At 41.6% G+C, this 13,799-nt stretch overlaps 1 long non-coding RNA gene and 1 pseudogene across 2 annotated transcripts; both read right to left on the minus strand.

Annotated features, from left to right (window-relative positions):
• Nucleotides 1-242: 242 nt before the first annotated feature.
• LOC311582473 (vomeronasal type-2 receptor 116-like) lies at nt 243-1,145 on the minus strand (annotated as a pseudogene). Its single transcript has 2 exons — nt 876-1,145; nt 243-650 (listed from the first exon to the last, which is right to left on the minus strand). The product of its transcript is annotated as a vomeronasal type-2 receptor 116-like (transcript).
• Nucleotides 1,146-9,962: 8,817 nt separating this feature from the next.
• On the minus strand, nt 9,963-11,754 carry LOC311582995. The gene is made up of 2 exons (XR_014774348.1): nt 11,507-11,754; nt 9,963-11,268 (listed from the first exon to the last, which is right to left on the minus strand). It is a non-coding gene; the product is annotated as an uncharacterized lncRNA (long non-coding RNA).
• Nucleotides 11,755-13,799: the final 2,045 nt, after the last annotated feature.

Here is a 13,799-nt window from a genome sequence, read left to right on the forward strand (position 1 = left end):
CAGATTTTATGTTATATCCTCCTTTTGGGACTCTTTGTAGACCACAGGGGAGAGGTCATTCTCAGTCCTGAAGCAACTTGGTGAACTGGGGTGCATGGGAAGGTGGTCTCCAATAATCTGAGGCATAGGGGAGAGAGGATGGAGAGAGGAAGGAATGGTGGCACTGGAAGGAAAGAAAGGATGGTGTCTACTAAATTGAATCAATAAAGTAATTTAACACAAAGTATTCATGAAATATGACCTTAGGAATATGATTTCTCCCTGATCTTTGGAAGAGAATTTATGTCTGGTCTTAATAAAATTATGTAGCACTTGGGAACAAAGATGCATCCCAACATGCCTGCACTGGAAGCCAAGATAGAAAAAATTTCCACAGCAACCATGGCCTTGCCCTTGGTGCTGTGGTAGACAGGGAGGAAAGTGATCCACACAGCGCAAAACACCAGCATGCTGAATGTCAGGAACTTGGCTTCATTGAATGTATCAGGCAGGTTCCTGCCCAAGAAAGCCACAGTGAAGCTTCCCAGGGCCAGGAAGCCTAAGTAACCTAGGACACAGTAAAATGCTATAACTGATCCCTTGTGACAGACAATGATGATGTGGCCATGCTCAGAGTCTGCATCAATATCAACAGAGGGAGGAGAAGCTCCTAGCCAGATTGAACAGATAATATTTTGGATGAGTATACAGAGGGGAATGATGTAGTTAAGTGTTCCTGAAACCAGAATGTACCTCATCCTTCTTGGAGAAGCTGTGACTTTGAAAGCCAGAACCACTGTGATTGCTTTTGCCAATACAGTGGAAATAGCCACAGTGAATATAATTCCAAATGTGATTTGCTGCAGGATGCAGGAGACTGAGTTTGGATGACCAATGAAGAGCAAGGAGCAGAGGAAACAGAACATGAGTGACATGAGTTAGGTGTAGCTGAGAACGCGGTTATTGGCTTTCACAATGGCTGTGTCATTGTGCTTCAAAAATACCCCAAGAACCAGAGCTGTGATGACAGAGAAGCCCATAGCCATTAAGGCCAGAGCCATCCTCAAGGGGTCTTCATAGCTTAGAAAAATCACAGTTTTGTGGATGCAGTGATTTTGCTCTGTGTTGGCATACTGGTCCTCGGGACACTTCACACACTGGTCCATGTCTGAATGAGAAAGGAAAGATTTGTTAGTGTAGCTTCAGCAGTTTTTTGACAAGACATTTCAATAAGTCTATTGGAAAAGCTCTGCTATACCTCCATGTTATTGCTCATAATATAATTGAAGGACATTGCTGTACAACAATGCTTCTATTTGCTAATTCTTATTATCTTTATAGAGGAAAACAAACCTAAAGTTTTGTCTATTTAACAGTGTTGATGAGATCATTTACCATGTTTTCAGGAAGCAGATTTCTCACATCATTCTAGATGCTATCATGAAATGCCCAAATCTACCAGTGAGTCTGGTAAATTCACAAAATCTAAACTCATTAACCACAGTGTGACTGAGTGTCCCTTAAAAATCTCCTTTCCTGTGCATTCAGTGCCTTCTGAGTTCACTCACTGTTCAATTAATGCTTTCTTTTTGAGATATGGAGACTGAGTTCAGCTTTGGGAAGAAAAGTGATAGCTTTTCTAGGGCCCAGCCCAAACATAATGATATCTAAGGAACAGTAAAAGAAATCATTAGGTGTGTGTGTGTGTGTGTGTGTGTGTGTGTGTGTGTGTGTGTGTGTGTTTGTGTTTATATTTGTGTGTCCAAATGAATGTAACAGATGTGCTCATAAATTTGGTAATCATTTGAGAGAAGTAGAAATGTGAGTGTGAGAAGTAAAATTTACCGGCATATAAATGTAATTTAAAGGTTTGAAAACTATAGAAAATAAAAAAGAATGATTAATCTGTCCTTTTTATGCTCTAATCTGACAGTATGGAAAAAGAATCCCAAAGTCTTGATCATGAGAAGCACTAACTCTATCACTGAAGGTAGAAACCTCTCTACAGACTCAGCACCACAAAGCCCTTCATCTTGACTCCACCTTCATGGAAAGCATTTAGCACCCTCCTACCTCCCTAATTTTAATCTCTATGAGACACAAACTCCATGAATATACTCTGAGGTAAATTTTACATCGGTAAGCAGCATGGAAGAAATAAAACAAAACCCACATGCAAAAGTTGCAAAAGAGGCTTAGATTTTTTTTCAAGACAGGGTTTCTCTGTGTAGCCTTGGCTGTCCTGGAAGCACTTTGTAGACCAGACTGACCTCAAAATCACTGTGATCCACTTGCTTCTGCATCCCAAGTACTGGGATTAAAGGCAGGTGCCACCACACTCAGATTTTTTTATGTGGAACAAACTACTTCACTCATAATATGCTCTTCTGAAATGGCAATCGTAGCAAATTTCATTGGAATTGTGCTGATTCATTAGATAGTTGCACAGAGTTAAGATGTGTTTCCTGGTTTTTAAGTCTTTTTACATAGAACAATTTATTGATGGGCAATTGTAACTAGCTATTTTGCCTGAAGTGTTGGAAAGTTAGCTGAACTATGAAGAGAATGTCCTGCTCTTACAGAAAACCTGAGTTCAGTTCCCAGAACCCAAGTGAGGTGTTTCACAACTACCTGCAAATTAACTACAGCAGTATTAGTTGTCTCTCACCTTCATCTGCCCTTATGTACACATATACTCACAACACAGATACACACCTATAAATAATATTAATCTTTTTCTATTTATTGATATAATTACCATTAGTTCTTATTCATTTGAACATTTAAAACAATTTTATTACAGTTTGTTTAATCATTATGGATGTTATTTGAGTGCATAGATGTCAGAAGGCATTTCTAAGAGTTCTTTGCCTCCTCTAACTATATGGATCCTGGAGATAAACTCTAGCTGTAAGTTTTAGTGGCAAACAATTTAAATGTAGAGCCATCTTTTTGGCCAGAAATGTACTTTGAGAACTTGATTTCATTGCATAGTATCACAGGCAAATGTTGGAAAAACTACTCATTGTCCATATGCATTTAGCTACGCATAAATATATAATCCTTTTACTAAACTGGCTTTGTAGGTTGCAATAAAATTTTAATGTTTGTACTAATTGCTTCCATTATAAAACTGTTCTAATCTATTATTTCATGAAATTATTAATTGGGTATTTATAAAATGTTTGATATAAGACTCCTTATATTTTGTACATCATGTGTCAACAATTATCCTCACCTTCCTAGAAACATATCACATCAGACATTTGAAAATGGGGGAGGAGGGAGATCCAAGATGGCGTCGAGCAGTGTGGACCGTGTTTGGAAGCTCCAGGGAACAATTCAGGGAATTGCACAGATTTCTGAGCCAGGAACACCAAGGTCCCCACACCACGGCAGCAGAAGTGCTCCAGGGTTCGAGGGACCAGGATGCAGAGGACCTGGTTGCCCCTGCACATGGGAGGAGTGTGGATTTTCTCGGATCAGAGCAGCAGCGGCAGAGACAGCAGTGTCACCAGTGGCACCAGCGGCACCAGCAGCGGTGGCTGAGGTTTGCAGCTCAGAGCCTTCCAGTGGAGGCGATTGGTGTGGTGGACGGTGGGAGTTGCTGTGGGAGAGGGGAGTCTGGACAGGATTTGGATCATGTGATGCCTTGAGACCCAAACTGGACTTGGCAGACAGTTCAGCCCCAGAGTCCTGGGTTTGCTCAGTGAGGTGTGCCATGGAGACACTGGCTCAGCTCAGCAAACAATTCTGCCCGAGGCACTACCTCAGCGCAGCCACAGCTCCCCTGCTGTGACACACGCTGAGCCGAGTGCTCATTTCCACCCTAGGCACCAGCTCAGCGCAGCCGCAGTTTTCCTGCTGTGAGGCAAGCTAGGTGTAAAACTCAGTTCCGCACTAGGTGCTTGCTCAGTGGAGCCACAGTTCTCCTGCTGTGACACTGGCTGGGCGGAGCACTCACAAAATCTGTGCTCCTTCCATGTGCAGGGGCACACAGGTCCTCTGCACCCTGGTCCCTTCAAACCATGGAGCACTCCTGCTGCCATGGTGTGGGGACCTCGGTGTTCCTGGTTCAGAAATCTGTGCAGTTCCTTGAAATGTTTACTGGAGCTTCTAAACACGGTCCACACTGCTCGCTGCCATCTTGGATCTCTCAAAAATATTTTTAAACATGCATTTATATTATAATACACATATTCAATAAACTACAAATAGCAAAAAGAATTATAAAACAATCAGGAATTATATATATTGATATTTATTGATATTTATACTTATATTACATTCATATGTTTTGAGTTTTGTATCTGGAAGCCTTGAAGAAAACATCTTTCCTATCTTGATGAGTCTAAAATTCTGAATGTGTATCAAGAATATCTATCTTATTTCATCATTATCAATTTAAAGCATCGATCTATACTTAAAAACATCTTAACCCTTAAGCAACTAAGCTTAGCTGTAAAACTAAACTATCTGGTCTTCAACTCCATCAGAGGCTTGAGAATGAATAAATTAATTACCTTCCCAAAAGAGAGGATGACAGAGATGTTTTTCTACCTAAAAAGTCATCCAAAATTCTCTAGAATATTAAAACATCATATTCAACCTTTGGCCCAATATATCTAAGCTAGATATCTTTGTGAGAAAGTATTGAGGGCTCCCTTACCCTGTCTTGGCTGAGTTTGGCCATTGATTCTGCCTGAAGCCAAGCTTGCCCACTTTTAGGATGAATTCTGTCTGTGGTAGAAATGAGGACAATTTGCACATTGCCGTGTTTGACAGGTAGATATGATTTTATAGACCTATGTTCTGAAGGCAAGTATGGTCTACACAGAAATTCTGGAATATCCAAATAAGTATACTGAGTACTCTTTTAGAAATATCTTTTTAGATTCTCTTAAGTACCAAAAAAATACTTTATATGTATAACTAGTAAGACAACACAGCTTGTAAAGAACTTTTGGTGAAAATTCATATATAATATTCTTTGTAGAGGACATGAACTTCTTTTGTGTTTCCCACAGTGTGTTTGTGTCTTAGTTCTCAGAAGAACAAAATGCAAAGCTCTAAGCCTGTATGTTCACTAAGACCCACTGTTATATTTAGTTTTGCCTTTCTGTGTACATAGTATGTAGAAAGTATAAAGGAGCCTTATTTACATAATTTTGTCTCTATAGATATAAAAACAGTTTTAAGTTAATGTTTTGGGTTAAAGTTGCCTTTTCAGGATTTCAAGCATCATAGTCCATTGGTTATTAGAAAACAGAAGGGTTCTGAGACAGAATTTTCATATTTTCAGTACAATTTGAAATTACTGTTATATCTGTGTTGGTCATTGAAGGCTTCTGAGTGTATAGTTGGCAAACAATGCTTTCTGTAAACATGTCATCAATACAGTGGTTTCCAAGTGCACAAGGTATTTTAAAGTAGTAATAGAACTGACTTACTTAACTTCAGAGTCTCTCTTGTTTTTTTCTCTATTAACTTTCTATTACTGAAAGTGAGGTGTTAAAGTCACCCACCATCTCTATGTCAGGGTTGATCTGCTTTTAAATTGAATACTGTTTCACTAGTGAAGATGGGTACTGCTGTGTTTAATGTGTACATGTTTAGGATTGTAATAACATGTCTTTGTATTTTTCCTTTAGTGAGTATAATGTACACGCTACTATCTTTTCTGAATAGATTTTGTTTGATGTCTATTTTGTTACAACTTAGCATAGCTATGCTTCTTGGGATTTCTTTTTCTTATTTTTTCAAAACATCCCAACCTCAGCTTTTTCTCCTTCTACTCCTCTCAGCCTCACCTCCATTCTACCTTCCACCCCTTCTTCCCCACCTCAGTACCTTCTCCACCTGATCCACATCTCCATTTCTCTTCAGAAAAGAGCAAGCCTCTCAGGGATATCAGCCGAACAAATCACGAGGAGCTACAACAAGACTAGGTGCAAACACTCATATTAACGGTGAGGGAGACAACCCAGTAGAAGGAAAAGTGTCCCAAGAACAGTTGAAAGAATCAAAACCACCTCCACTACACCCCCACTGTTAGTAGTCCCACAAAAAAGTTAACAACCCTAACATATATGCAGAGGACCTAGTTCAGACCAATGCAGAATTCATGGTTTCTGCTTCAATTTCTGTGAGACCCTATGATCTCTGCTTATTTGACTCAGGGAGTCGTGTTCTCCTGGTCTTCTTAATCCCTCTGGCTCCAACCCTTCTTCCTCCCTCTCTTCCACGTGGTTTAAAGAGCTCCAAGGGCAAAGATCGATGGCAATCTCAAATTTGGGCTCTGTCATCCTGTTTGGTTATGAGTCTCTTTCCATCTGCTCCCATTGGCTGTCAGCAGAGACCTCACTGATGACAACTGAGCTTGCCACTGATCTATGAGTGTAGCAAAATATCACTAGGAATCATTTTATTGATTTTTTTTATCCTGTGTCTCTGGGATATCCAGCCTCTGGTTTCTGGTCATCCTTAGGCATGGGCTCCTTCTCTGGTGTCGGCCTCATATTGACCAGACATTGGTTGAACTTTCCCACAAGTTGTGTCACCATTGACTCAGCACATTTTTCAGGAAGGATAAATTGTAGATGGAAGGTTTTAGGATATTTGTATCCATGACCTAACCATGGAATGTTTGCCTCATTACAAACTCCATATGGTTCAGGCTCCATAGCATCTTTTACTAGGAGTCCTTGCTAAGATCACCCTTCTAGCATCCTGTAAGTTTTTCTTGCACTATGTTTCCGCATTGCTCACCAAGTGTCCACCAATTCCAGCCATTTCTACCTGTACTCTCTCCAACCATCCCCTCTCATACCCTTTTGAGATCAAGCCTATTTCCATCATCACACTCCCATATTCTATCAAAAATTTTTTCTATTTTCATTTCCAAGGGAGATGCATGAATCCACATGAGAGCTCTACTTGTTAATTAGCTTTTCTGGGTCTATATATTTCATCATGATAATCAATTACTTAACAACTACTTTCCACTCATACGTGCATACATATCATGTTTATCTTTCTGGGTATAATCACCTCATGAGAGATGATTTTTTTCTAGTTCAATCCATTTGCCTAAAATTTTCATAAGGTCATTTTTAACATATGACTATATGAATATATTGCCATTTCTTTATCCATTATTTAGTTGAGGGCCATCTATTTGTTTCCAGTTTCTAGCTATTATGAATGAAGCCACTATGAAACTAGTTGAGCAAGTACCCTTGTGGTAGGATGTAGAATCTTTTGGGCATATTTTGAAGAATGGTATAGTTAGAAATTGAGGTAATTCAATTCCCTGTTTTCTATGGATTTGACATACTTACTTCTGTAGCAGCTGTACAAGTTTGAATTCCCAACCACAATGAAGGAATATTCCCTTTGCTCCACATGAGCATGAGAAAGATCCTTGGTTTGTTTTTGTTTTTGTTTTTGTTTTTGTGTGTGTGTTTTTTTAATATGATCATTCTGATGAGGAGAAGATGGAATCTCAGAGACATTTTTACTTGCATTTCCCTGATGGCTAAGCATGGTGAGCATTGAAGTGTTTCTCAGGGATTTGACTTTCCTCTTTTGGGAATTATCTGTCTAGCTCTGTGCATATCTTTTAGTTAGACTATTTGGTTTGTTGGTGTCTAGTTTCTTGAGTTCCTTATATATTTTGGGTATTAGCTCTCTGTCAGATCAGCCTGTTGAAAATCTTTCCAATTCTGTAAGGCTGCTGTTTTATCCTATTGATGGTGTCCTTTGCCAGACAGAAGTTTTTCAATTACATGAGGTCCCACTTATTAATTGTTAAGCTTGGTGCTGGTGCTAGCAATCAGTGTTCTGTTCAAAAAATCATCACCTGCTGTGGAAGTATCTTTTATTCTTCCTACATTAGTCAACACATTAAATTGTTAAGTCAGGCGATTTCTTTAGCCAGTTAGTTCCCAAAGGAAAGACACAAAGATTATGGTTTATTTTTAAGCTGCGAGCACTAGGCTGGGCAGAATCTGAGCTACTCCAATCCTAATATCCTTAAAACCCACATATAAACTAATACCTTGCCAGTCTGATTACTCCTCAAGTAGATTCTGTCCCATTCCGCAGGACTTATCAAACAGGTTCTCTGAAAGAGGGAGTACAAGTGAAAGAAAAGGAACAGAGGCACAGCAAATATGGAGCCAAGTCAAGCAGTCCTGATCAAGGCTCAATTTTATTCCACACAAGGCATGGTTTATATAGCAAAGACTTACAAGCACCTGTATGGACTCATTTCCTCCCTGGGCCCTTAGGCAGGATGAAAAGTATGCAATCTGTGGGAACAGCTCTCTGCTGGAGCTCCCTTGTTTCTGTACCATCACAAACATTATTGACTCAAAGAATCCAATATGCAGCAGAGAGGATCCTCCCAGCAGGGGTCGATAGCTGAAAGATTGCAGCATGTAGCACAGCAATTCCAGTAGAAGTACAGCTTTTACTCAGTTTAACAACAGGCTGAAGGCAGTTTACAGCCCAGATTGATTCTTTTCCCTCAGTCTCTTTATTCAGCCACCTGCTCCAGCATCCTCTTCATGCCTTTTTCCCAGAAACTCCTCCCTTCAACATGCTGTCCTTCTGCTCAGCTGATTGGTGAAAGAGCTCTTCATTGGGAACGCTACACCTACTCAAGGCATTCCCCATCAGTTCCCCCTTTTAGCTTAATAAAAGGTGACCCTTTACCCATGCATTATATTATTACACATATATGCAATAAACTACATACAGCAAAAAAAAAACCCACAAAAATCAGGAATTATATAAATGTTACATCCATTTTGGTAATTTGACATTGGCAATCCTGAAGAAAACATCTTTCCTATCTTGGTGAGTCTAAAATTCTGAATGTAAATCAATCTCTATTAAAGCTTATATCTATCAACCTAAAATATCTATATAGACATAAAAGTATGTTAACTCCTAAACAACTAAGCTTAATTTTAAAACTAACTATCTGGTCTTCAACCCCATCAGAGACTTGAGAAGGAATAAATTTAATTACCTAAGTAAACAGGAAGTTCAGGTTAGCAGCTTGCAAAATGAAAAAATGGCAGTCAGTTTGCTGCCTGAACAGACAAACAAACCTCTCTCTAACGTTGTAGCATCATCTTCAGCCTTCTGGCCAATATATCTGACAGACATATTTGTGAATCAGAGACAATTGAGGCCTTGCTTACCCTATCTTGGCAGAGTTTGGCTCTTGACTCTGCATGCATCCAACTTTCACATTTTAGTTAGAATTCTTTCTGTGGCAGCTACGAGGACATTTTTCCCAGTGGCTGTTTTGACACATTTGAAGCCATCTCCATAAGGAGGTTCTTCGATGTTCATCATCTTCTTTCTGGTAAGCTGGGTGTTGCCAGGAGTTAACCTGTCTTTTCATCAAAGAATTTTTAAATAATAAAAACAACTTAACTGCCATATTCTGTAGGTGTCAGAGGTTTTTGTAAAGCCTTATCTGTCTATAGAATTATATCTGTCTATTAAACCTAGGATATGTATATTCCTGCACTTAACATGACTATTAGTTGATCAACTAACAATTATCTTTTATCACTTAATTGTCCTAAACAGTCTGCAATACTACTATCAGTGTATTGGATATAAACCATATATTAATTGAGTTGTATGTGTACAAAACTTCATATTAGAGTACAAACATAATATGTGAAGAATAATATTAAATTTTAATTCTATTTCAATGTATCAAAATTAAACTTATTTTGTATCAATATACAAAATTCTATATTAATGAATTGACATAATCTTACTTGTGAGTAACAAGTAAGGCTGTAAGTTGAGGATAGTAGATTCAATAATCTACTTTTTGTCCTATGATCCCTATATATTTCTATATTTCCCTTTCTTTCTTTTCAACCCCATCTCCATATGTTGTGGCTAGCGTTACCGTCTTGTCAGCAAGAACGACGCTGCACACACAAACAGGATCCTTCTGCAGTAAAGCTTTAATGCCTCTTGAGAGGAAGAGCATAAGCTTACAACACGAAAAACGGAGACAGAGAGAGCAAACAGCAGAAACCCATCCCTTATATAGGAAACTGTCCTCCGCTTAGGATGTGTCAGTCCCCGATTGGCTGTTGCTCATCGGGCGAGATGATGCCATGGGAGAGGCAGAGCACAACGAGTGGAAAATCCCTTCGCACATGCGCAGATTAGTCGTTTGTCAGCATGGGACACAGGGTGTCAGCGCCATCTTGTAATGGCGAATGTGGGCGCGGCTTCCCACATCTCCCCCTTTTCTTTTTATTAAGAAGCAATAAGACACCCAATAGGGAGAGTGGAGACAGAGGTCAAATCCCCAAACAAAATATCAGGCCTGCATACACAACTCTCCCCTAAGCTCTTCACCCGGAGAGGTCATAGCCTGGCCCTGTGCCGTTTTTTCTGGGGGAAGGACACTGGGACACGCAACCTTCATGCAAGATGACATGCCTCCCTGGAATTAGCTCATATATGCCGCAGAGCCATTCTACTGCAATGCTTCGCTATGCAACTCTCCAGGGCTGCTGAAGCTTACTCACTCTAACTCGTGCAATGAGATGAGACTCTGAGGGTGCAAGAGCTGAGCAGCCAGTGACTTATTGCTTAAGCATGGTTAACCATATATCAGGGGAGGTCCCAGACTCTAAAGCAGCAAGTGCTTGGGTGATAACCACCTTGTCTCTTTTTGTTTGAGCCCTGAGTTTACAGACCAACCATAGGGTCAACACTAATCCACAGCAGATTACAGCTCCAAACAATCCAACCCCAACCCATTCTTTAAAGAAGGAGAAGGCTGAGGATATCCACGACGAGAATCCCTCAGTAAGTGACAGATCCAGCCATGTGGAATTGACTTGAATGATAGCAGTCCGCAATTCTCTTAAGGTCTGTTCAAACTCCACTGTCCAATTCTGTAAAATAAACTGAGAGAGACTCTTTGACAGATTAGCTGCTATAGTGAAATTTTCATATTGAACCGAGATAACACATAGTCCAGGGAATTTTTGTTCACAGCCCAGTTGGGCCAGTTAAAACCACTTGTCGGTGCCGCACCGTCCAGCGGAAATAAGATGCCAACAACCAGACTTCTTCTCGAGATCTTTACTCAGGATTAAGCTCAGTGGGAATGGCCCCGAAGAAGGGAAGGGCCAAGCTTAAGCACAACTCAAGGGCCAATCAGCTCATGCCAGGTGTCACCTCCTCATAGGTCTGCGTCAGAGCAGGACTGCGCGTCATCAGATCACCAGTTACCTTTCCTTGCACAGCCTTTTGCCATATAAGGACTTGTTTATCTTAGAGAGCGCTCGCCGTCGGTATGGCGGAAACCTGCGCCTTGTTAAGGCACGGCACATCGCAGCTCTCCACAGTCCCCCCCGTTTTATTTTGTAAGAGCAGGACGAAACGGGTGAGAATAGAGGTCTGATCTCCAGAGGGCACTGATGTATGACCACCCATAACCCAGGTTATTCACCTTGATCATGTGTGGAACCCGCCCTGAAGTTTGGCCACTGATGTACAACAGAACTCAGCTAGGGGCTCGGCCCCAGCCTAGCTCTGGACCCGATCGACACCTTTTTCTGGAGGTGGGATTTTGGGTGTCAGCCCACATGCAATCAGATGTGCTCTCCAGGAAGCCATTAACTGCAAACAATGTACCTCCTGTGCAGTGCTTTGCCTTGCACCCCGAATGTGACGAGGATCAGGACTTAAAGGCCGCCAGCCAAGCCTGAGGGGACTGTCAAGCCTCAATAGCATAGAAGGCTTGTGCAATTAGGCACGGTCTCTGTTTCGGGATATGACCAAGCATAGAAGGAACACAAGGCAGAGGAAGCTGATAATCAGAAGGGCCATAGCTAAGGCCCCAATACCCACCCACTCCTTAAGATGATACATAGCTTGTTGAATCCAGGAGGCAAGGCCTTCAGCGCTGGATACATCCACGCATGTAACAATGGCGGCAGTGCGCAGATCTCTTCAAACTCTGCGGACCAGTTCCCCTGGAGATAAGCTGAAAGACTCTTAGACAAATTAGTAGCACGTGTAAAATTGTTATATGGCACAGATGTAATGCATAACCCTGACATTTCCATTCGCATCTGAGCCGAATCACCTGTTAGAAGTTTCAAAAAGGTCAGATGTATTCCAGCTGAGAGTAGCATTACCAAATGCTCCTCCATTAATCATGGCCATTGGTGTTGGCATCCTCAAACACTGGGAAGGTGGCACGAGCCTGTTTCCAAACCTCTGGGCACAGAGAATGATAGTTCCCCTGTGGTGCTGATAAAGGTGAAGTATCCGCATAAGGCGGCGGTGCCAGTTCCAAGGCACACCAAGATGGCGGATTATCTCGTTTGGGCGTGGCCTCTTCCGCCTTCTTCCTCCTCCTACCCTCCTCGTGCTGTTTCTGCACGAGCGACTCCATTTTTAGCATGAGTCTCTCAAGTCTTTAGTTTTCAGCAGCCCTTTCTGAGCCACCCTGATCAGACATGACGAAGAGTTTCCCACTTTTAAAGGGTCTCCGAACGTCCCCCGCTTTACTGCGAACTGAAAAACTTGTCTAATTGTAGTCTGTGACATCTGAGCATAAGCTCCCCAATGGTAATTTATCTGATTTGCAGTAAATTGACCTTGACCTGTTAACAAATCAAAGGTCCAATCCCTCTGTTCAGGGGTAAGTGCAAGGGCATTGGCCCGAGCCTGTGTTTGAGTGGCCTCAAACCACAGGGCTCTCCATTCCATATAATGGCCCATATCTGGAAGTGCGGCCTTGGCCAACATCTGCCAATCAGAAGGAGTTAGGGCACTAGCGCCAATTCTTTCTAACATTACCAGGGTAAAATTTGCATTAATCCCATATTTGCGAACAGATTCAGCTAAGTCCTTTATTAGATTGAACTCCACTGGCGCATGGACTCGACCCCCGTTCTCTGTTTCAAACACAGGAAAAAAATTATGTAATTTTTAACGAATCTTTTCCGGCCAGAAGGAAAATCCAGACTGCAGTTCGTAGGGTGGAGGAGCAGTGGGTACCACCCTGCGAGATAAATTGAGGGAGGGTTGTTTATTACCCTCTCGTTCGTCTAGGTGGTATCTCTCTTCCTCATACCTGACTGCCTCTTCCTCTAATTCGGCTTCTTCCTCCGAATCAGGAATCTCATTGTCAGAGGTATTAAAGCTTGTAGAGCTATCAATATTCAATGCCTCAAGATCCTTTAAAGGATAAAACCTTTGCGATATTTTTCCTGGCGGTGAACTAGGTCCTGAGGGGGGTTGCACTCCTTTTACAGGAGGGTCCTGAGCTTTTTTCTTTTTACGGGCATTCTTCTTCCCGCCCGCTTTTTTCTTTTTACGGGCATTCTTCTTCCCACCCGCACCCAACCTCTTACTATGTTCGGTTTCTGACATGCTATCCTGAACTTCTAGGGCGACCTGTCCTTCATCTACTGCCCTCTTGACAATTACGGCAGTAAACATTACAGCTAGAATCAGCCCAAGAATTTCAGAAATATGCATACCTCTCCGAACTTACCAACCCTGCAGTTCTGAATCCTCCCTGTAGTCAGGGGCTCTCCGAAGGTGCTGACGATGGTATGGTCTTCCCGGGTTTCGGCACCATATGTGGCTAGCGTTACCGTCTCATCAGCAAGAACGACGCTGCACACACAAACAGGATCCTTCTGCAGTAAAGCTTTAATGCCTCTTGAGAGGAAGAGCATAAGCTTACAACACGAAAAACGGAGACAGAGAGAGCAAACAGCAGAAACCCATCCCTTATATAGGAA

This window comes from Acomys minous, assembly GCF_964271855.1.
Source record: "Acomys minous genome assembly, chromosome: 14".
NCBI classification, from domain to species: domain Eukaryota; kingdom Metazoa; phylum Chordata; class Mammalia; order Rodentia; family Muridae; genus Acomys; species Acomys minous.